General features: G+C 28.0%; 1 protein-coding gene and 2 long non-coding RNA genes across 6 annotated transcripts in view; 2 read left to right on the top strand and 1 right to left on the bottom strand.

Moving 5' to 3' along the window:
• The window catches only part of LOC122712039 (lachesin-like), a 78140-nt gene that overhangs the window by 7138 nt on the left and 49156 nt on the right, over positions 1-21846 (top strand). The gene's annotated exons all lie outside the window — the stretch shown is intronic.
• Positions 6682-10193, bottom strand: LOC122712041. The gene is made up of 3 exons (XR_006346242.1): positions 9940-10193; positions 8503-8643; positions 6682-6995 (listed from the first exon to the last, which is right to left on the bottom strand). It is a non-coding gene; the product is annotated as an uncharacterized LOC122712041 (long non-coding RNA).
• LOC122712043 lies at positions 10389-20698 on the top strand. 2 transcript variants are annotated; one of them, XR_006346244.1, is made up of 3 exons: positions 10389-11429; positions 11732-11868; positions 20276-20698. It is a non-coding gene; the product is annotated as an uncharacterized LOC122712043 (long non-coding RNA). The 2 variants fall into 2 exon arrangements; XR_006346245.1 differs by lacking the exon at positions 20276-20698 and adding an exon at positions 12077-12340.

Here is a 21846-nt window from a genome sequence, read left to right as displayed (position 1 = left end):
ATTAATTCTGTCGAGGTAATTTCATTGAACTTTATAACGTGCACACTTTTAAATCCTACTGTCAACGCAATAAGAAACGAATTACCGCCATATTTTTTACATTTACCATTGCATCATGGATGGTCGCAATACTGGTGGAGGGGGGGGAGGAGATATTGGAACGTTTAATACCAGTATAATTGCGAACCAACGACGCAATTTTTAATACTAGATATTTAATATTAATTATTTTATCATTTCGGAAATATCTTTTTCATATCTTTTATTTATTTAACGATATTTTTTTATTATTTCGTATATGCGGTAATCCGAAATTCATAATATAAATGAAATTAGGCAGATTCCACGGCGAAATTAATTTTTCAAATACAAGTGAAATTAGAAAATTTATCGTTTATACGATTCCGTAAAGTTTGATTCTACATTTTCATTTATTCATTTTTTCACACATACAATAATCATTTAATCTTTATCTCATTCAGTATCCAATGAGAAATTATTCACTAGTATTTTAAAAATTCTGATTTTTATTAAACTTCTTTCAAATTATTATTACACTCTATTAAATTTTATTTTTATTCTAGTAGAATCTCTCTGACCTCATTTATATACCTTATTCGTATCATGAATTATAAATCATACCTCTACATATTAAATTAGCGCACACGAAATAAAGAATGTTTTCTCGAAATAAAATTTTAACAACGAAAAAAGAAAAAAAGAAAGAAAGAAAGAAAGAAAGAAAGAAAAAAACATTTTATTAAAAAAATTATCACCCGATATTTTTTTACCCGAATATTTTCTTTCCCTCTATCGATCCTTTATTTCAATTTCTAATTAAACAACAATATTATGTTCCAGGCAAATAACGTAAAATATATGTAAATTAGTTGCATATACTTGAAAGTTACGTTGCACTTTGGCGGAGAAGGAAAATTCGAAACAAGCCTCGGGGGAGGGAGGGGGGGAGGGGACTTTGCACCTTCACCAGTGAAACTCTATCCGTTCTCCCAAATTTACCCCCGGCATCCGAGGCAATTCGCATAATCTTGCACAGGCTGACTTTGTGCCCTGACTTTCAAGGCTAAATCCGTGCACAATGCGCGAAATGAAATTATACCTTGCAATTTCTAACGCCCTTCCATTGTTAAATAACTATATTCAACCAGTGTCATTTATAATGTGGCCTTACTTCACAATATATATGTGTGTATATCTAATAATAAAACGATTTGTACAACGACTTTATTCGTTTTCTTTCAAACGGTAGAGATAAAATAAACAAGACAGAGACAGACAAACGACAGAGAAACAGGGAGGGAGGGAGAGGGAGAGAGAGAGAGAGAGGGCGAGAACGGGAGAAGGGAGAGAGAAAGAGAGAAAGAGAGATTGTTTTTTCGAAGCATGGAAAGAAGGAAAGACAAGAAAAAGAAGAAGAATATTTTTTACTTCTTCTTTATCTTCCTTGTATTTCATCAAGATTAAAATTTATGAAATCATATTTTCTCGTGCTCCTTTTCTTATTCAAGTCGGTTTTCGCTTTACTTGGATTCTACGTCTGATTATGTAAAATTTGCGTGGAAAATGTTTTCTTGGAGGAGGATTTAAGACTGTCATGATAATGATAAATTGGAATTAAAATATTCTCAGTGTTCTCATTTAATCATGTATCGATATTTGAATAGGTTTTCTTGTGCATGTTTAGGAAGGCATAGTGCAGAATCGGATTGCAGTTGGATCGTCCACGCATCGATACTGTTTGCCGCATGACGTATCAACATCGACGCGACATAACTCTATTAATTTTACATGATCTATTGCTTGGCGGCAATGGCAATACATTATCGATAACCGATATTAGGGATCAGAATTGATACATGATCGTCTTAATTTTGAGAAAGATTTTCAAAATTTTAATAATAAATTGATATTTTTATCCTTCATCTTGTAAATATCGAAAGAATTATAATTGATATAGAATTTAATTTTCAAAATTGTAATTATTATTCTGTATATATATGCAAATAAAATAATTATTATACTTTATACATTTCCATCCTTTATCTTGCAAATATCTTTATTCTTAAATTTATTATTTAATATATATTTGTATTTATATTGCAAATATCAAAACAAACAATAAAAGTAATTCAAACTTATATTTAATTTTCAAAATTGTAATTATCATTCAATCCAAATTTTCATTCTTCATTTTTCAAATATATAGATATTTATCTAAGTAATTTTCATGTAATAAGTAATCAAAATAGTCAAATTTTGATACAAAATTTAGCCTCTAAGATAGCCATAATTATTATTCATATTTGCATCCTTTATTTTTTCAAATATGAAAACAAATGATAAAAGTAGTTTAATACTTGATATCTATAAAATTTAGTCTTAAATAATAATTATCATTCAATTCACATTTCCATCCTTCATCCTTTAAATAATAATCAAAGTAGTGAAATTCGAAAATCATAATTATTATTCATATCACATTTTTATCCTTCATCTTGTGAACACCGAACTGATTCCATCGTATCCTTTTCGATCTTTTTTTTTTTTTTTTAGAACTTCGAAAATACTTTGTAGGATATTTAAATGTTCGACTTAAATAACACCTGAAACTCCATGACGATTGATTTAATCGAAAACTTGCCGACGAAGCCATTGAATTCTCAATACCGGCCGTACCACCGGTACCATTACTAATGAATCATTTCCAACTTTGGACACAACGGCAGCTCGAACATGGACGAGCGTTCCAGTTACCACTGCCGATCGTACAGTTTCACAGGCATGGAGAAAGAAAGAAAGAAAGACAGATAGATGGACAGAGAGAGAGAGAGAGAGAGAGAGAGGATGGAAGGGAAAAAATATGATCGATCGTGAAACGGAGGTCCACACTGTGCTTGGAACGACGAAAATAAATTTGGCAAACGATCCATTTCCCTCGAGGTAGCTGGAAATTCATATCGACGCGGTTTCGCGTTTTCTTAGCTACGAAACTCGATTTTTTTTTTTTCGTTCTTTGCTAATTTACCAGCCACACATTGAAGTGATATATCACAAGATTGTAATATAGAAGTTTTATCCTGACATTGATTGTAATTTGAATTAATAATAGTGAATTTGTGACTGAGCTCTTTTATTAAAATTACTTTTTAATTAGAATAGAATATTTGTTAATATGTAGAATAATTGGAAATATTTTTCATAAAAATCTCAAAGTTCTTTAATTTACCATTGTATTTGATGTTATATTGTTGTAAGTTTTGTTAAAGAATTTTAAGTGTTTCGAACTTTGATTATAATTTAAATTATAAAAGTAAAATTTTAATCGAACTCTTTTATTAAAATTGTTAATTAATCTTTTGATAATGATATTTATTTATACAGGTATGTTTATAAAAAGTTTTTTAATTTATATCTTATATAATATTCACTAATAAATATATAACCTAAAATAAAATATTCTGTTTATGTAAATATCTATTTATACAATAATTGGTAAACTATTTTTCAGAAGATTTATCTATTGTTCTTTAATTCAACAAATTGTATTTTTGCAATATATTCTAATAATAATGCTATTATAATTTAAAAATTTGATTTTTACATTTGGAACATTGTATAAAACGTATGGTATTATAATTAAATTGCACTCTTTTTTTTTGAATATAATCAAAGAAACAAAGAAACAAAATATATATATATATATATATATAAATTTATATATATTTACAATGTAATTATAATTTAATAATAATAAAATAAATATTGTAATTAGATTCTTTTATTAATATCTTCATTTTAATTGTAACTACTTATTAATGTGAACAATTGGTACAAATATTTTTCATGAAATTATATCAATTATATTTCTATATTCTTCCATTATTTTCTTTTATTTATTTCAATTTTTCAATTGTCCTTTATAAAAGATTTATTATATATGTATGTTATTTATTATATATGTTAAATATTTATTATATTTATATGTAAAGTATATAACTGCAAATTCATTTCTATAAAATTTTATAATACTCTCAATCACGCAATATTTGATTCATAAAGAATCGCAATGTAAATTCTCTAAATGAAGAGCAACATATATATGTCTAGTCAATTTATAGCTTATCCAGCTAAAACACTTGCTAATGAAGAAACTTCTCATTACTGTATACTGCATCGTTTTATATACGCGTAATATAAACTGTATACGGCTTAATTAGATATCAAAGATCAAATAGTTAATAAAGATAACGCTTCAAATGAACATATGTAAGGAAAAGCAATGGATGCAAGTATTATGATGTATAAGCAAAGACAAGGCATAGACGAATGGAATCTAATTTGAAATGTTTTCAATTTTGAATTTGCAATTTTATATCTGTTGAAATTCGAAACTTTCTTTGACAATAATATCGATGAGTTTGATATTTAACACTGGAACAAAAAAATTATAATTTTAAAAGATAAACTTTCAAAAAGTATACTGCTAAGTAAATTAAATTATAGCTGTACCAATGAACAGTCACTTGTTTAACTTCGCTTAAATAAGAACCTATTCTTACATTTACTAACTTCAATTTTAACTTTATCGTTCAAATATAAATTTTTTTTAAAATAAAAAAAAAAAATTATTTTTTTCTTTAAAAATTCATTAATATTTAAATAATTTAGAAAAATTAAACTCAATTATTTTTTTCTTTGAAATATCTATTAAAATTTAAATAACTTGAAAAAATTAAACCGCTCAATTATTTCAAAATAAAAAAAAGGATTATTTTCTTTGAAATATCTATTAAAATTTAAATAACTTGGAAAAATTAAACTATCTAAATTCAAAAATTTCTCTCAAAGTAAAAAAAGAAAATTATTTTTTTTTTGGAATATTTATTAAAATTTAAATGAGTTGGAAAAATCAAACTATCCAATTTTGAAAAGATTTTGGAATTTTCGTCGTCGACCTAATAAAGAAAAACTTTGGTAACCCGAAAATTTCGATTCTTTTTCGAACTTTGAAGATTTGCAAGAAATGAAATAATCTCATTTCTACGTGCATACATATGTTAACCTCAAAAATCGAAAACGCGTTTCAATGTGCTTTGATCGAAAGAAAGAATCGTGAACAGAAACGCGATATGCTGTCATAGAAATGATGTTGTTACATTTTTTGAAAAGCCACGATGCATTCTAGCCTATTAAAAATTGCCGTGATGCGAGATTCGTGTCGTGGTTGTTAAAGAAAATGGCCACGATGCGTTCCAGCATTGTGAAAATATAACAGCGTCGTTTCCTTTTACAACTACAAGATACAAGACAAATTTTTGTCAATTCTCAAGAAACATGTCGATAGATAAGATTATTAACTATAAGTAGATATAAATAAATAGATAAATAAAAAGTATATATCATAAATAATAAGTAACAATAAAATTTATTTATTATCACAATGTCTAAAAAAGCTACTTTTATTATTATTATATTTCAAACTATTTTTATTATTTATCTAATCTAATCTAACTTAATTTAATATACCAAATACTGAAACTTTAATATTTATCTATTATTTTATGTCAGAGAATTTATAAATTTTAGCTACTCGTAAAGTCTAAATTTTAAATTAATGATTTTAATAACATAAATGGATATAAATAGTTTCTTATAGAAAATATAGACATGTATTAACCAATATATTATTATTATTAATTGCATAATTATATTTAACAAGTGATCTTTACATATTCTCTATATATATCCATATAAAAAAAACTTATTTATATCATATAATCATAATTTTTGTTTAAAACATTTTTAGTATTACCACAGTCTTTTAATATAATATAATTAAAATATTATACAATAATACTAACAATATGAGAGTATATGAGAGCATCATTATCACAAGATATTCAAATGAGTCAATTTGAATGAATTATCCTATATAATTAGTATTTAACCTCTTCAGAGACAGTGATAACACATATGTATACATTTAATTTTTCTTTGAATTAATATCTGTCGAAAAACTTTTTAATGCACAATATTTTAATAATAATAAAAAACTTGGAAACACTGATAATATTTTTTTTTAATTTGATGATTACTGTAACAAATACAGTAACTTGTGCCTTTAATATCTTACAGTGTCCCTGAAGAGGTTAACTTTCCAGAAATCAAGTGATTGATCTCTATGAAATTAATCATTTTAATATCTACAGTAAAAAAAAATTCTTTATTTTCAGATATACTTACAGATTAATCTCCCATAGTTTGAAGAAGCAATAAAATCTACAATATATTACACGAATTCGATATAACGTGGAATGTTCTCTCGATAATAATATGTTACGATAAGTGTAGTTAATACGATATTATATAGTTTTTCGAACTTCGATGAGGTTAATAAGAGATTGATAACCAGGTACGAGGTCACGTTATACGCTAATTTATCCTTAATTTAGCAGGTTCATTCACTATTACGAGAAACTTTTGATTAATTGCGAAAGTAACCGATGCATACTATAACATCAGACATTATACTCATCTATTTAAACTCTGTTGATCGAATACTTGACCATCCATGGAAACGGAATATACACATTACATAAACTATATGATGAGAATAACTGAAATGTATGAAAATTATATATATATTTATAAAAAAATATTTATGTAATTTTTCAAAAGTTGAAAATTTATTTAGTTACATTATTGATAACAATTAAAAATTTAAATAATATCTTAAAATTTGAATCAGTTTGAACTTTTTAATTAATTATAGTTGAGAATAATATTTCTGTTCGATTTAACAAATGGAGTGCTTCGAGTAAATGAAGATAAATCGAATTGTATGAATTGTACGATCCTCCTTGATACTAAACATTGACAAAATAAATTAAGTTTAATATCCAGTATACCAGAGTGCTGCGCAGTGAAGTAAGAGGTATGCATTCTAGGTAAATGCAATCACCTTAATGTAATAGCTGAAAAAAACGTGGAATAATATAAAATTTTTCCAAACTCGCAGAATTTTTTTTTAAATTTATTTGGAAAATATTAATTATGAATGAGAATCGTAGGAAGAAATATGATGGAAAAATATGGTTCTGATCTTTTGGGTTTGAATATTAAAAAGAGGTTAAGTTTATTGATGCTATACTATTTTAGAATATAACTAAAATTATTTTCAACAATCACAAAATAAAAAAAAAAAATTTTTTTACATTAATTAAATGAAAATCACAAGAGAAAATATAATAAGTCAAATTTTTATCTTTATGATATTAAAAAGAGGTTAAGTTTATCGATGGTGTACTAGTTTATAATATGATTGAAATTATTTTCAATAACCAAACAAAATGAAAAATGTTAAGGAAAACTAATAAATTCTATGATTTTAATACAATGGGAAGGTCGTTAAATTTTCATGATCAAAAATTTGATTATACTGGTATCATATCCAGGTGCGGGTGAAGAATAGAGTGGACAAAAGTAATTGCGTGTTCAACGATAAACATACAAATAATATTTTATTTTATCAGAAGTTACTATAATTAAACTTTATACGAGTGTTCAATTTTCTTCGGATCAATAATGTCAACGTGGAGAGTGATAAAATTAAAAACAATTGTTGGTACCTTCAATGCGGTAACGATACATAGCACTCGTTATTTTATATGTAACTTTATTTCCTATTTTCAATTGTAATCATAATATGAATAGGAAAAAGCATATTTAAATTTTTTTTTTCGTCATATGTATTTTCAAAAAAATTTTTTATCACAATCTATTTTGCCTTATCATGAGAGACTTTATATATGAAAGAAAAAAATGAACAAATATTCATATTTGATTTTTGAAATTCCTTTTGTAATTTTTCAATTCTTGATATTTAAATTACACAAAAATAAAAATATAAAAATAAAAATATATCTATGTTACAGAATTCGCTTATTCAACGGTTTGAATTTTATCTACGTATATCCAGATTTTACATATAAAGTACAGACGTTTATTGCTCCTGCGATATTTTAAAAATTGTTCAAACTCGTTCGAATCATTTTCTCTTCGGTATATTAAAATTTCCCATTGGTCGGAAAAAGAGAGGGGAAAAAAAAAAAGAAATGACTGTGCACTTATTCATTCTGTCAATCAAAGTGCCTCTTTGATCTGGATCGCAATTTTTCGCTTTTGAAACACGACGGAAGTGAACAAACAGCGATAACCGTGATTGCATAGATTTTCGTTTTGAAGCACTTGCAGTTTTGCTATGGTAAAAAATAAAAAAAAAAAGGAAGAAGAAATATACATTTGGGATGAGATAGGAAAAAAATAAGAGATGAACGAAGAAAGAAAGAAAAAAAAATTGGTTCGAGTCTGTTTCGCGCATCGTACAATTTTCTGGTTCGATGTGAGGTCGAACATGATGTTTCGCCCGAGGTGTTCTCTCTTTTTTTATCTCTCTTCTCTCCTTTCCTCTCGTTCAGTTACCTTTTCACGTTTCCTTTCCTTTTCGTTCTTTTCTTCTATATTCCTGTCGTCAGGCATGGTCGTCTGTCGTCCTCCTTCCGCGATTCACAGCCATCGGCATTGTCGCAATTGCAGTACTGACTGATTTAGGTTATGTCGTCTCTGAAATTTTAGGAAGATTACGCGCAGAGTCGCGTCAGGCGTACCAACGTCGGCTATCATAGATTTATTAGAATGTAACAAATGTTGGTACAATCGCGGAACCAATTTCAAGAATTTTTATTATAAAAATGGATGTAATATATTCAAGAGTAAAATTATCGAGAATATTTTTTGTAAATAGACATTGTGTTGAAAGTAAAAATTACTGTCCATTTATAAAAAATATCTTTAAAAATAAATTTTAAGAATTTTACTCTCAAATTGTATCTTAAGAGTTGTATCTTAAGAATGCGAATATTTGAGAGTAAAATTTTTGAGAATTACTCTCGATATTTTTTTTTTACAAATAAACTATGTTGAGAATAATCATTCAAAAGTAATTTTCATTGTGTCTACTTGTGAAAAAATACTCAATACAATTCTTAAAACTTGTTTGAAACTTGTTTTCGAAAATAATCTTTTACAAGTGAACATTATATAAAACTATAAGAATTTTTCATATATAGTAAAAAATTACTTTTTTAAAATCTTTCTTTCGAATTCATATTTTTTACTTTTGAATAAAAATTTTCTGTTGTCACGTTCACAATTTTAACCACCGGTGTTACCGAAATTCATCTCGTTCAAAGCGACGTTTATGAATTTACAGCAGCCATTGGTTTTGCGCGACTAATTTTCACCTTTACCGTGATTGATTGTCGGCCTGTGCTACTATTGTAGAACGATTAAAATTGTTCGAATGCATTTTATGAATTACTCTACCATTCGTGAAAATTTAGATATTTTGGTCGATTTGAATTTTCTCAAAATATAACAATTAATTTTCTAATAAAAATTAAAAAATTAGCAATAGCATAATATATTACAATATTTCTATTTGTATACGTATTATCATCATCAAAAAATTATAAATCATAATAATTAAATGATTTAACGTAATGATTAAAATTATTATGAATTATTATAACGAATTATTATATATTTTATTAAATACGTGTATAGCAAAGCAAATACATAAACATCGTGTTAATGCGTGAAAATTACAATATTTAACTGTAAATGATCAAAACTGAGTTATTATAATAAACACATGCAAACAAATTATTTAATAAATACATAAAATTATATAAACATCACACTATCTCTAACATGAATATTACAAATCAGATCAATCAATTATAAATAATTAGAACCGAATTATTATCTATTATATAATATATTAAATACATTGTAAATATTAAATATATTAAATACATCCTAAAAAATTAAATAGTTGCATAAATGAAATCAACATACTTATTTGTAAACTGCATATTGCTCCTCTTTTCGATCTACTTGTAGAATTTCATTTAAATATCGATCACTGGTCGAGAGAAGGTTAGTAGCATCATACGAGATATTCCTTCTATCGGGAGAAACAGAAAATCCAGGTCAGTTTAAAATACTGCTCTCCGATTCGCACTTTCATCGACTTTATCCATCCTCTTAGCACTCTGTATCACGTTAAATTATAACTGAACTTCGAATAGGAAACTAAGGTAGAAAAGTTGACTATGTCAAAATTAGTTTCGCTTCTTCTTTTCTTTTCGTGTTTTAGCGCTAGGTGGCGCTTAGATGAATGCTTGCGTTTATTATACGTATACGTGCGGAAGGTATAATGGACATCTCTATCCTTCTTTTCTGAGGTGAATAGAAGATAGTGTTGCCACGAAAATACGAGGAGATTTCGTGGTGGCGACGTTTAGTCACATGCACGTGTTGCGCGGGAATGGATATGTTTACGTGTGCAAAAAAACGTGGAGGGAAAAGAGCGTGAAATGTTGAGAGAGAATGGATGGTTACAAAAATTTAATGAAGGGGAAAAAAGCAAGACAAGTGTGGATAGAACATGGAAATATTGAAAGCAAAGGAGTAAAATTTAAAAAGAAATAAGAATAATTTAAAAAATGTAACAATTACAATAATAAAATAAAATAAAATAAAAATAAACAAATAAAATTGAAATAATTTAAAATTTGAAAAAGCAACATCGAGAGAAAATTGAAATGTAAATGGAATTTAAATTATACATTAACAGATTAATCATATAAATTATAATGTATGTAAAGAAAGACTACATCTATACCATATTACAACAGCATGCACACTTAAAATAATCGTATTAATCTCAAATATATAAATAGACAAAAATCTAACTTGGATTTAGCAAGTTTTTCGCAACATATATAGGTTAATATATAACTCTCGAAAAACTTTAATTTCATAACGAATATGGCGGAAGGAAAAGATAAACACGAATGTAATAAAAAATTAATTAATGAAGGAAATAAAGAAGAGGAACAAAAATCAAAAATCTTTCTGAAAAAAAGGATTATTCGGAGGATTTCTCAATTATCAGAGTGGAATGTGTGATGAATTGAAGGAATAGTGAGACAAGGCGAAAGTAGAGAGTGACAAGCAACCCAACGGGATTTTAAGCTCAAGACGTCACGGGAGTTTAGCGAAACGGTTAAAGGAGCGAGTTAACGAGAAGTCCCTTTGTCCCAGAGGATAACCTTCCTCTCCATTAAATGGTCCGCGTGATAAAGTCCCTTATGTATCAACGAATCCCTCAAGAACAAATTAGAGGAATCCTATTTTCGATCTAATTTTCTACTATACTAATTGTAAGAGTATAATATCATATCTGTAACTGTGAGAAACAAATTGACATTCTCGAAAGAATTTGGATTATTTTTTTTTTAACATCAAATCTTGTGTCAATTATTAATGGATCAATGAATCAGGTAAATAATAATTTTCGCATACATTTTGGCAATCCATATTTTAAATTAAATATTTGCTTAATTCTTAATCATTCACATTATCTACATTACCTATTTATTATTAATTCTACATTATCTACATTACTTGTTTACTATTAATTCTACATTACCTACATTATTTATTTTGTATTCTACATTATCTATATTAAATAAAAAATTAAATATTAATTTTATGAACTTGCATCGGTAGATTAGATTTATCTAATAATTCTAACCTAAATTAGGATGTTTCCAAATTTCTGATTGATAATTTACTTTTTCAGTTTTTCAATTTTTCATCAGTTCTTTGAAAATATGCATCACGATTGAATTTCATCGAAAATATAAAACATGAAATTAGCATACATTCAAAATATATCATGGAAATCTTTTCGTGATCTTAACGGAAATCAAAAAAAAGGTGAGTGATACGTGGACGTAAAAGATGATCAGACAAGTTAGTGAATTTTTTTCCATATTAGATCCTCGAAAAACTTCGTTAATTAAACGTCTTTCGAAATACCGACATCTTTGACTACTTAAAATCGAATTTTTATATCTCATTCGATCTTGTTTCGATATGAAGAAAAAAAAATTAATATTTAAGTAAAAATTTTAAATCTTTTTAGGCAAACTAAACTTTTCAGAAGATTATGAGAAAGTTCAGGGACACTTACTTAAATGATTTCTCTACTACATTATACAATCATTCGTTAAGTCCAACGTTTGAAACTTGGTAATAAAAAGTAAAAATTCGAAGGAAAGAGGAAAATTTTGTTTAAGCCGCCGACAGCCAAGTTTCTCTGCGAACAGTTAACTACTTGCTACTATTCATTCGCAAACTTTAAAAATTTTCTTAACAATAGAAAATTACAAAATAATTCGAAAATATTCGCCGTATTTCAAATAAAATTTCTAATTACGATTAATTTCTTATGCCACAAAATTTCTTTATAAAAATCTTTACACCTTAAAACTACAATTAGATAGAAAATAACACAACATTTACAAATTTACAAATAAAATTCAATATCAAAAATAATTTCTTACATCATAAAATTTTCTTATGAAAAATTCTCATCCATCCGCCATCCATCACACGCAACAATTTTCCATCAGATAAAAATAAATCATTTTCACGACAACTATTTTTCCATTATTTTAATCCGTTTCAAAATTGAAATTATATATAAAAAATTAGATCAAAAATAACGCAACATCTACAAATGCCAAAATATGAATATATTTCATATTTCAATATGAAAAAGAACTTTTTACATCAAAAATTAAAATTATTTTTTTCAACAAAAATCCTCACACTTATGTATATTATAAAATTAAATAAAAAATAACGCATAACGTTTACAAATAAAATTTTCAACATTAAAAAACTTCGTAACTTCTTGTATCATAAAACTTTTTCGCGCTTAGTCATCGTCCATCAACAAGCGACAATTTCCACCAAATTCGAGCAAATAAAAATAGATTATCTTCATCGACCATTCATATTCCTATATCGATAACACATTATATCCGAATCTCCGAGGATGAAATAGAGGTAGTGATATCTTTTTCGATTTTTCAATTTCTCGAACGTTGACGGAGAATACAACGTTTCATCGTATTCCGCGAAAATGGCGTAATCTGTTTAAAAAGTCGAATGTCCCCTGATTTACACGCTCGTTGCCGTATAAGGGGGGCGGGGAAGAGAGGTTCACGGAAGCGCGAAGGAAAGATTTGCGACTAGGGAAACTTTTCCGTAGGGAAGATTAAGGTGGTGGCATCCACTCCTCCATATCTTTAAGTTCACTCGTCGCTTCCGCCCTTTACGGCGCCTTAAAAAGCCACTTTCGTGATACTCCCTCCGTGCGAACCCAGTAAAACTTTCTGATTAAACTTTTACCCGGGAATTCGAAATTAATTACCGTGGCGCTAACTTATTTTTACCGTAATTAAATGCAACGAATGTGAAAAGAGGGGAGGGGGAAAAGGAAGGGAAAAAAAAACGATGTTATCGAAAAAGTGCGAAGTGCGGGGATATATAGAAAATCGTGGTGCACGGTCGATAAGTTAGAGACTCTTGATTTAAAAATGTAAATTGAAAAATTTTAGGGAATAAAATTTTTTCATACAGGATTTTTTGGAAAGATTGTATTTGAAAATTAGATGATATATAAATATAGGCACTTATTTAGTTAATTGTTATGGTAATTGTTATGGTAAAATAATTGAATGGAACGAATGTGAAAGAGAAAAAAGTTATGTTATGAAAAAGTGGAAAATATTTAGGAAATCGTGGTACACGATCGATAACATAAGTCGAAAAATTTTAGAGGAAAATTTTTTCATATAGTATCTTGTTTTGGGGGGAAAATTATATTTTAAGATTCGTGGAATATTAAAAATTGTTATGGTATAATGTGAAAGAAAAAAGTAATGCCGAAAAAAATATAAAACGTAGGATATCGAGAAAATTGTGGTACACGGTCGATGATTCTTGATTTAAAAATGCAAATATGAAAATCGAAAAATTTTAGAGGATAAAATTTTTTCGATCCTGTTTTTTTTTTGGAAGAGAAAATTATATTTGAAGATTGGTGGAATATGGTGCACTCACTTATTTAATTTTATGACATAAAATAATTAAGTGCAACGAATTGAAAGAGAAAAAAAGTAGTATTATCAAAAGTGTAAAGTGCAGGGTATCTGCAAAATTATGAAAAAAAAAATGACTTGATAAAAAAACACAATTATAATTTTAGCATAATTAAATGCTATAAAAAAGAAGAAAGAAAAAAAAACATACAAAGTCTGAAAAATTGATGGAACTAAGAAAGCAGAGGACTCTTGATTAAAAAGTATAATTTAAAAAAATAAAAAAGAAAAATACAGAAAAATATCTTTGAAATTATGGTAAAATAAAAAAAAAATTGACTGAAAAAATAAGTCGAAAATAAAATAGAAAAAAATTTATTCACAAAGAGTTTGACGTATTATTGCTCTAGATACAATTGGAGGATAACGTTTTATTCGTGACACGTGACTCTGGCAACTGAATATGTAGATACCGATAGCACGCTCTTCTCCGATACTCCAGATTGATTAACAGCGATAAAAGAATAAAACGAGCAGAAAAATTTAGAAAACCTATGCATGAACAATTATAGCCGAATGTCATTGATTGATTCGAGAACTTTAAAGAGATTAATAATCGCAAATGCTTCTGAAAATTGTTCTGAAAATTGTTTTCTTTTTGTGTAAGAATCTAGGTCTATTTACGTATGATTAATGATTATTTTATTATTTTGGTTTGGCTTATCATTTATACCAAATTAAACAGGGGCATATTATTTTACATGTAAACTGTAAGATATTTCCATTTATTTTTCTACGAAATAATTATTAATTTTTTCGTCAAAAATAGGTCAACGATGTTCTAACAAATTCGATATGCATATCATATTAAATATATATGCAAGAACGAATATATGGATAGCATTCCGCAAACATTTGTATAGTTATATACATATAAATTTTATATATAAAACGCTTTGCAATCGTCAAACAAAAAGCAAAAGCATGTAGCAAAAATATGTGCCATAAAATTCGCATTAAAAAAAAAGGAGAGAGAGAAAAAGTATGCACGCACTTTGAAAGAGCGCAATTTAATCCTGTATATCGAGAAAATAACGAAAAGATCGACGAACGATAAATTTCGATTATTTTTATTTTTTCACGAAATTAAATATTTTTATATTTCGAATTCATATTTTTCGAAATATATCTACGTTCATCGAATTTTGAAATTTGCAATTTTAAAAAATTTAAATGTAAGAATATATAGATATCCATATATAAGATGTTTAAAAAAATCGTGGCACGAATGAAAAGAAGATTATTCCAGACTTAAAAGTGAATGGAAACATGTCAAATCTATTCGTACGCTAATCGAAATGCCGTGAAAATGGCCAGTTTGTAATTGGGTTCGGTATCACGCGATCCGGCTCAACCGTTTCATCTATTGACAATAAATCTGATAGGAATAAAAAGAAATTGTAATTCCGGCTGGATTCGGTTTCGATTTGTTTGAGAATCCTCTTCGATGAGATCATTGAGTTCATTCGCTAGTATAACTAAGTACTTATATCACTAACCATGTACGTCTGTTCCAATTCGGTAAGTCTATACACACTAAAGAACATAACAGACTTATCAGAACGGCCATAAGCTCTATTAATAGTTTTGTAAGCCTAGTAACTGTTTAAATTATGCATCGTGCATGGACGTGGCTTAAGAAATCTTATTATAAGTTATAATAAACTTAAATTTTTAAAGATTAATCAATAATCTGATTTAATCCATTAGATTCTTGATGAAAAAATTTATTACGAGAACTCTAACCTAACTTTTTTCGAATACGTTCTGTGAAACATACATATTTGCGATTCCAAGCTTTCGGTCGGTAGTACAGTTCACTTCGCAAGCAATATTATTCAAATAAATCGGCTTTTCACTCATTTCAATTTTTATTTCTTTTCTGTCAATTAACGATTTTATGTTACGTTTATTCGTTGAAATTCAATTTACACAATGGACACCATTTTCTTGTACTTTTATTCACATAAATAAATATCATACATATACTCTTATCATGTTACAAAGTGTATATTTTCGAACTCTTTTTTTTGTTTTGTTTTGTTTTTTTTTTTTTTTTTTTTATGAACATACAGAACGAGTGTATGAATAGATCGCTGCACACACATTTTTTTTTAGGAACGCAGGAAGCGCGAATGATTTAGTGGAACCTATATTAGTAGACACTTGACAGAGTCTAGTGGAAAAGCTTAATGGCTCTCGTGATCGGAAGAGAAGCGGTGGCGAAAAAAAGGAAACCGCTTTACCGATGTTGCATCACGCCACGATTTTTATCGAGTGCCTCGTTTTACGAGTGCTATTTCGAGTGCTCGTTCCGTGACGACGTGGAGAAAAGAATAAAAGTGCGCGAAAGATATGGAGAAGGGAAAGAGAAACGACAAGCAAATAAATTTCTTGGATATTAGATTCGAACCGAATATAAAAACAGTCGTTCATCGCGAATATTAAAAGATGTTACTACCATTCTCAATATCATTGTAGATGTGTAACATTTGTTCAATTCGTATGACCAATAACGATCGTATTCACTGTGAACTGTTAGCTCTGTAATACATTCAGCTTATCTTGAAATCTATCGTGTCGTAATTTTATTATTGAAATGCTTTTTTTTCTCCTTAATTTTTTTTTTCTTCTATTCTTTTAAGCATGAGATATGGAAAAGTGAACAGATTACTCGACTACTATAAAAGTAAGATTATAATTCAAGAAAAGTTGAGAAATACAGTACTAAGTAATTATGTACGTTGTATCCTTTAACAATATCCTTGATGTAAGCGTTAATTAATATGATAATATAATACTATAGTAATAACAGTATTAGCATGTCGACTAAGTATATTACAGATTCTATGCAAATTAGTATCTTTATGAGTGCAGGAAAGAAATGGAATCTAGGTAGAGATTTGTTTCATCCTTGAAATATTATACCACAGCACTTTACTTTCGGTATATTTTTACATCATTATACGCATATTTCATATATATATATATATATATATATATATATAAATTTCTCATAAATGCACATACACCTAATATAATACATAATCTAGTTATAAGTAGCTTCTGCTTAAACATAATGAAATAACTTGCGGCTGACCTACTATACTTGGCACTAGAGGAACCTCACACACCGTAACACAATTCTCTTAGCTGTCCTTTTCCTACAAATATCTGACCTAACCTTTATTACTTAGAACTTAATAGCACGTAGCTTTCTTATATACACCATCTTTTCTTTCTTTTAAATCTTCATCGTTATCTTATTATTCAAAGAGGAATATGGTATAATAATTATTTATTTTAAAAGTTATATTCTGTTTCTAATTTAAGTTGTACGGAACCAAGTGTGAGATTTCTCAAAGTCACTCTGAAAATTTAAACTGGAATTAGCAGTAGCGGTATATGGAAATGTTACAGGTATATGTACTTATGTGTTACTGTAGTTGAAATTCCCTGAACTTTCCAGTATGTGTGCAATAAGTACTTATAATGTTGTGTTCCTATTTCAATCTTCAGTAACTAAAACATAATGCTAATTAACTGTTGTTATTATTAACAATCTGTGGCTATTATTATTATTATTATTATTAATTTTATTACTATGATTAATGCATTTCTTATAAAAAAAAAAAACTCGTCACTTATATAAAAGTTGGAATACTAGAATAAAATTCTTTAGAAAAATTTTTTTTTCGATATATCCGAAAAATACCAATAATATATAAATTTATACATTTTTGTGCACTCTTCCATCCTTTTTTACCCGCAAATAGAAAACTTCTCGTGATAAATGTCATCCATGCCTCATCCAGGCTACGAGTAAATCGTACACAGTTCGCAGCCGCTACGTATAATAACTCTGAAACGGAGAGAAGTATTTCACGGAGCCTATCGTTGCATTGGGACAAATATCGTGTTTGTCCAACTTCGAGCCGAGAAATAACAAGAAGAATTTTATTTGTCCCCCGGCCTTATTTGGAACCATTGAACCGCGATATCTCTCGTGTTCGACAAGACGGGAGCGGGAGGGGAGATCGAGTGGAGGGGATAAGGCATTGCGCGGCGCAAACTTTGCTAATTTCTTGAAACTCGTGAAACTTCCTTTGGTTACACGATACTCTTAATTCACTTGCCCGAGTTTAAACATTCCCTCGCATTTAGCCGCAGTACGGACGCAGTAGGAATTCAATAAACAAGTTACACGCCGCTTTCTCCTTTGATTTCGAATTTCCTTTCGATCGCGTGAATTAATTAAGGCCACAGGAAATTAATTAAGGAGGTTCGCGTCCTCTGGTCTCACGCGCTATTTTAAATTGAAAACTTTGCTCCTCCAAGTTTCTCGCGCATATTACGCGTCTTACGAATGTTCTTGTTTCAAATTCGTGGAAACTGTGTGACTGCTTTTATTATTATATGCTATCATGGATTAAATTACATTGTATTATTACATAGCGTTAGTTACAAAGACGTTATTTAAATAACATTAATATTGAATGTTTTCTTTAATAAAAAAAAATAAATGTAAAAATTATATTAATACAAATTTTTTTGAGCATGAAGAATAATTGGAATTTTTAAAGTAAATGTTTAATTTCTAATAGGAAGTACGAGTGAATTAATTACTGAAAAAATGGTTTGAATTTACTTTAAAAAAATTTACTTGAAATCTTTTACTTTCACAATTCTGAGTTAATTTTTAAATAAATAGAAAAGTAAAGATATTTTTTTAAACTTTCAAATTAAAATTTTCTCTTTATTTATTAAAATTTACTGTACCGTTTGTTTTTACAAAAGCAGAAAACAAAAATTTAACATTTTTTGAATTTTCTGATCCTAATATTCAAATATATTCTATAACATGATAAAAAAAAATCATACTGTAAATTGTAGAGAGTCTTTTATAAAGGAAAGACTTTACTACTTTAATTTTGAAATGCCATTTTTTTCAGCCACGAGAAAAATTTTTTAATGTTTCTGACAACTGGATTTTAATTTTTTAAAAAAATATTTTTGAAATAAAGAATTAACTAAAAGTAATAGGTTTCACGCTTTAAAATATCAATAATTTTCAAGTAATTGGCTCATTTATTATTATACAATAATAAACAATATTTTTCCTTCTTTTTTTTATCATAAATCATGTTTATGAAACACATTGAAAAATAAGTTGACTACAAATCAGATCTCTTTCGAAGGTTTTGACGCGTTAATCACACGTTTTGTTCCCTTACTTTTATCGTTCGATTCGAAACGTTACCTCTAATTGCGTAGTTAGTCTTTTCGTTCGAGCCGCTCGGGGACCGAACAATCTTGAAAGTTTCTCCTAACAGTTCCCATTTCTGTGAACAATTGATAGTTTCGAAACGATTCCATGCACGTTACAGAAACATATACAGAGATTAATTAGAAACAAATCTTTGATAAAACTTTCTCAATTTTATTAAAAATTGTATTCGATTCAACGATTCGATATATTATTACAGACAATTAGAAATGTATGTAAAATATATTTGTTTCTAATCCATTCATTCATTAAGAAAAAGTAAATGTGCTAATAATGATTTAGTGTGAAAAATTATAAATAAATATTTTTTATTATATTTCATTCAGATAGAAGAGTATTGCTCTTTGATGATCTATAATATAAAATATTCAAATGGATTTATTCCATTGCATAATTTGATCCATTGATACTTGATTCAACCATTATAATTTATCTTTATTTATATTTGAAATTCTAAATTTCTCCTCGGAGAGATGTTAAATTAACGAAGTTAATGCTGTGATTAATAGGTTAATTAAACACAACCTGAATCCTATATGTTTAATCTTCGAATATTTCTTTCATTCATCACTTAACCTAATTTAATCTAACTTAAACTCGAAGTTTCTCGCACAAAAATTATATATCAATATATATCAATATATGTCATATATATCAATTGAATTCATATCGAATATACAAAGATCTATCATCTTGCACAAAATGAAACGAAGTTTTCAATCTATATCGAATTGTTGAATCGAAGATTAACATAATTTTCGATAAATTTTTCGATAAATAGAATTGAAAGCTTTAAAATTCCTTAATTTTACATGAAATCTAATAATTTGTCTACATTTATTATCGTGATGTAGAAATTTATTTCTAATTCTATTTTTTTTTCCAGAATAAAAAAAATTTCATCCGAAAGTATTTCGAGTGAAATCGTGTCGCCTAACCTAACTCGGGCATAGAGCAGGAAATATTTCTGACAACTTCGTTGCGCGGAAAAAGTTAGAAGCTTTCGCCGAACATGCTATTTAGTACAGCTGAAGTTATTTACGGGTTAACCTTGTATTTACCAAGCGACTAGCAATTGCAGAAACTCTTATTTTCCGCGTACCGTACGAAAACTGTCCACTCCATTGCAGCTAAGCTAGTGTTACGTTGAATTTGATAAATGCACGTGAATTTGGGTCATAGGATGGAGCGAAATCATATGACAATATAAATTGAATCTAATCGTTAATATTGAATAAATTTTTTAGAATTTAAGATTCTAAATATAAATGGATGGATAAATTATGAAAATTCTTTACAATTTTTTACTTTTTCAAAATTTAAAATTTGAATATTTATATTTCCAATATTTACGAGCGAAGATATATATAATATTCATAATGGATTTCGCTATGAAAAGAAAATATTTTTAAAGATTTTTATTTTAAAATTCTAGATAAAACAGGAATTGCAAAAGCTCTGTATAATTTTTTATTATTATCTTAAAATTTATCAAATTTCGTAATTTATCAAATTATTTTAATAATTATGATTACAAAAGATATATTTAATCGTAAGATTTCATCAAAGACTAGTTTCATAAAAACAAAAAAATTTAATTAAATTTTTTTATCAATATTTATAATAAATTCTTTAGAATTTAAATCCAATTCCAAATTGTAAAAATTTTTCACAATTTTCTATTATATTTCACAGAAATCGAACTATTTTACAATTGTATCAATACTTATACAAAGAATATATGTTGTGCGTCGTATAATATTCTTAATGGATTTTATCAGCAAAGACATTAGCTTCATAAGTAGAGAATATTTTAAGAGTAAGGTAGAGGAAAAGAACGTGAAACTGTAAAAAAGTAAGGACGTAAGAAAAAACGGAAGAAACTGACCGGATGAGAAATGGAGCTTGGAATGAGTGGGGTAAAAGAAAAGAACAATCGACGGAAGAGAGTAATCGTTCGTTTCACCCTGTTTTACCGACTGAGCGGGGATAGTCGGCCTCAGAGACGGTTAAACGGATAAAGAAGAGCGCACGAGGGGAATGCCAGTAGAATCGTCACTTTGCGATGGTGGGAAGAGATTCTTGCACGTTCCCCAATCGGGAATAGCGACAATCCGGAACGGAACGAAACGAAAAATTCGACAGCGCGAAAATCGGGAATAACCGTGAAGGCCATAAATCAAATCGTGTTTCATATGACTCGAATGCGAGGTGACACGTACGAGCTTCGTGAGTTTTTCGCTTTTGTCCACGATCTGTGTACGCAGTTTATTCCCCATTCAGAATATTTCTGTAGCATTCGCGAATATTTTTCAGTATTATGTATCGATACAAATAAGAGGAGACGGATATAGAATGGAATAAGAATATTTTGCTGAATATTCGAAGGAAATGGGATTATGATAAATATCGTATAACTATATGGAATATAATGCAAAGAAAATTTTAAAGTATTGA

The sequence above is a fragment of the Apis laboriosa genome, unplaced genomic scaffold, assembly GCF_014066325.1.
Source record: "Apis laboriosa isolate Shangri-la unplaced genomic scaffold, ASM1406632v1 scaffold18_cov149, whole genome shotgun sequence".
Taxonomy (NCBI): Eukaryota; Metazoa; Arthropoda; class Insecta; order Hymenoptera; family Apidae; genus Apis; species Apis laboriosa.
This window is presented reverse-complemented; position numbering and strand designations above follow the sequence as displayed.